Source organism: Ictidomys tridecemlineatus, chromosome 11, assembly GCF_052094955.1.
Source record: "Ictidomys tridecemlineatus isolate mIctTri1 chromosome 11, mIctTri1.hap1, whole genome shotgun sequence".
Classification (NCBI taxonomy): domain Eukaryota; kingdom Metazoa; phylum Chordata; class Mammalia; order Rodentia; family Sciuridae; genus Ictidomys; species Ictidomys tridecemlineatus.
In genome coordinates, this window is record NC_135487.1 from 130,467,662 (window position 1) to 130,471,446 (window position 3,785).

Genomic DNA, 3,785 nt, shown 5'->3' on the forward strand with positions numbered 1-3,785 from the left:
TGCCTGCTTCCTAAGGAAAGCCCCACCAAGGTAGAAGCTGAGTCTTCCAGTGGTGCCTTCCAATGCACGAAGGCTCTGTTTGGTTGTTGTTTTGCAGTCCTGGAGATTGATCCAGGGGTTCCTACTTGTTTATGCAAGTGCTTTACTACTGAGCGACATCACCTGATCTTTCTTTCTTTTTTTAATTTGAGACAGGTATAGACTGGCATAGAAGACTGTCTTCTCCCCAGTGAGTGGTTGCTTTCTGTTTTCCGTCCTTTTTAATCCTTGTCCAGTCATTTGATCGTAGGTGAGCATTTACTTCTGGCCCTCTCTCTTCTAATTCCATTGGTCTAAATTTCTGTCTTTATGTCAGTATCAGAGTGTCATTTACTGTAGGTTTTGAAATCTGGATTATGAAACCTCTAATTTTATTCTTCTTCAAGGCTGTTTTCATAAGTGTTGTGGGGTTTTTTTGTATTTTTGTTTCTTTTTAGTTTTATTTTTATAGACTATTTCCTTTGGGATAGAGATGGACAGTTGTTTTCTTTTGGAACTTTGAAGACGTTATTTCACTGTCTTCTGGCTTCCATTGTTTTTGTGGAGGAGTTACCTCTTAGTCAGTTTTATTTCTGTGAAGGTAGGACATCTTTTCTCTCTCTCTTCCTCTCTCTCTCTCCCCCCCCCTTCTGAATTCTCTTCTTGGGCTTATGGTTTGGAACTGGAATGTCCCCAAAGGCCCATGCACTGAATGTTTGGTCCCCGTCCCATGACACCCTTGGGAGGTGGAACTTTAGTAGGTGGGGCCTAGTGGAGGCAGCTAGGTCATCAGGGACGTGCCCTTGAAGAGGACAGGGACTGTACTCCTTCCCCTCTTTCTCTCTTCCCCTCCTGCCACCTTCCTCACCTTCTGGCCACCACGGGGAAACGGCTTCCTTTGCTCTGTGGTCTTACTGTGAGATGCTGCCTCACCACGCGCCCAAAGGCAATGGGATCAAGTGATTGTAGATAGAAACCTCTGAAACCATGAGCCAAACAAACCTCCCTATTAGTAGTTTACCCTGGGAGTTTTGTCACAGTGGCAGCTGACTGACAGAGTGTGCTACTAGGGTACGCCTGGGCAGGATTTTATCTGTATCTAACCTACTTGCATTTGCTAAGCTTCTTCAGTGGGTTGAATCTTTTATCAGTTTTGGAAAATTCTTGGCCATTAACTGTCTTTTTTTTTTTTTTAAAGAGAGAGAGAATTTTTTAAATATAAATAGATAGATAGATAGATAGATAGATAGATAGTTTTCGGCAGACACGACATCTTTCTTTGTACGTGGTGCTGAGGATGGAACCCAGCGCCCCGCACATGCCAGACCAGCACGCTGCCGATTGAGCCACATCCCCAGCCCCATTATCTCTTTGAATATTGCTTTTGCCCAAACCTCGTTCTCTTCTCCTCTGAGACTTCAGTTGTGTGCTAGATATTTGAACATCTCATGTTTCCTGCTTTTTGTTTGTTGTTGTTGTTGTTTTCATCCTCTCTCGATGGCTTCTCTTGGAGCATTTTCTACATACCTCTCTTTGAATTCACTCCTCAGGCTCTGCCATACTCAATCTGCTGTTAAACTCATAACTTAATTGATTTCAGATTTTGTATTTTTTCCAATTTTAGAATGCCCATTTGACGTTTTTATAGACTGCAGTCATTCATCATTTTCTCTATTTTTTTTGTAATTTATTTTTTGGTTTTAGATGGACACAATATCTTACTTTACATTTATTGGTGCTGAGGATCCAACCCAGTGCACGTGCTAGTGCACTCTAGGCAAGTGCTGTACCACTGAGTTACAACCCCAGCCCTTCATTTTCTCTATTTTATTTAACCTGTCAATCATAGTTATTTTTACATTCTCAAATGCTAACTCTAATATAGATGGTCCCCCACTTATGATGATTCAACTTATGATTTATCACCTCTACAGTGGTGCAAAAATGTTCCACATTCAGTAGGGAAACCACTTTAAAATTTGAACTTTGATCTTCCACGCGGGTGATCTGTGCTGTGATACCCGCGGGCAGTGCCAGGCAGCGGCAGTGAGCCACTGCTCCTGGTCAGCCATTCAGTCACAGGGCAAACAGCTGGTACCCCATATAGTTTGTGTTGCAAAGCTATGAAGTTCCGTAGGTTAAGGGCATTTTCCACTGTGGTATTTCCAACCTATGACAAGTCTATCAGGATGTGACCCCACCATAAGTCAAGGGGCGTCTGTGTCTGGGTCATGTGTGGGTCTACTTCTATCATTTATTTTTTCTCTTCATTTTAGTCCTGTTTTCTCTTTGCAAATCTTATACCTTTTTATTATTTGACATAAGTTACGAGTAATTGTTATATTACCTTCCACTAGAGAACATTCTTCGTTTTTCCAATTGGGCAGATGGGAGTCTGATCACCTTGGTCCAATCAGACTGTGTCAGGTTGGGTTTCTGTTTCAGTCTGGCGCATTCCTATTCTTCAGGCATGTTTTTCACAACCTTTTGATTGAAAATTGAGCTCTGAAAAACTGGAAGAGATTGAGCTAGCTCTCCAGACTTCTGCTTCATGCAGCCACAAAATCTGGCAGATTATCTTGGGGGGGACACCATTTGAGTAAATGAGGTCCTCTCCCTCTGCTAGCTCAGCAGGATTTTATTTCCTGACCACTCATGCCAAACTGCAGGAGCTTCAGACTGCCTTTTAGAAGCTTGTAGCTCCACTCTGGTCTCCTGTGCATGCCCAGTGCTCAGCAAATATTCCACGCGTAAAACTGGACATAGTTTGAGGCCTCTTAAATTTCTAGCTTGCTACTCTGGTTTTACATGATCACTAAAAACTATGTGATTTCTCCTGCCCAAGCAAAGCATTCTGCTGGATTAGCCTGATCCTCAGCCTATAATCAGCTCACCCCAGAAAAGTTCTCCCTTTCTGGAATTTTAATTCATCTAGACCTCATTCCTTCCACAGCCATTTGGTACCTTGCTTTTAAATATGTTTTTTTAATAATTTATTTACCTCCTTCTTAATATAGCAAGAGGATTGACCAGCCACGACCTACTATAACGCACCCAGGGTATCCGTTTCCTGGGAATGCCATAACCAGTAACCACAACCTCAGGAATGTAAAACGGTGCAGAGTGACTCTCTGAACTCTAGCACCTGAAGTTTGAAATCAAGGGATTGGCAGGGAGGTGCTCCCTCTGCAGGATCTAGAGGCAGATTCTTCTGCTTCTCAGAGCTCCTGGCGACTGCTGGTATTACTGGTTTCCCTCAGCCCGCAGCCTGCTGCTCCACTCTCTGCCTCCATCTCCACCTCCTCTTTCCCTGGGCATCCAATACCCCGAGCCGTCCTCACATCAGGACACTAATGATTGCTTTTAGGACCCACCCAAAAACCCAGAATATTCTCCTCATCTAAAAATCTTTTTAGAAAAATATTTTTAGTTGTAATTGGACATAATAACTTTATTTTATTCATTTTTTTAAATGAGGATTGAACCCAGTGCCTCTCACATGCTAGGCAAGCGCTCTACCACTGAGCCACCACCCCAGCCTCTCATCTCTAAATCTCCAATCATATCCACAAAAATCCTTTTTTCCAAATAAGATAACATTCACAGGTTACAGGGATTCCCACATAAACATACTTTTGGAAGATATTATTAACCTAGCATACCTGGGGTCAGAAGTCCAGAATTTGTTCATATATATAAATATATATATAATATATATGTAAAATACATTACAGAAATATATATACTGTATATGTATTTTGTTTCCT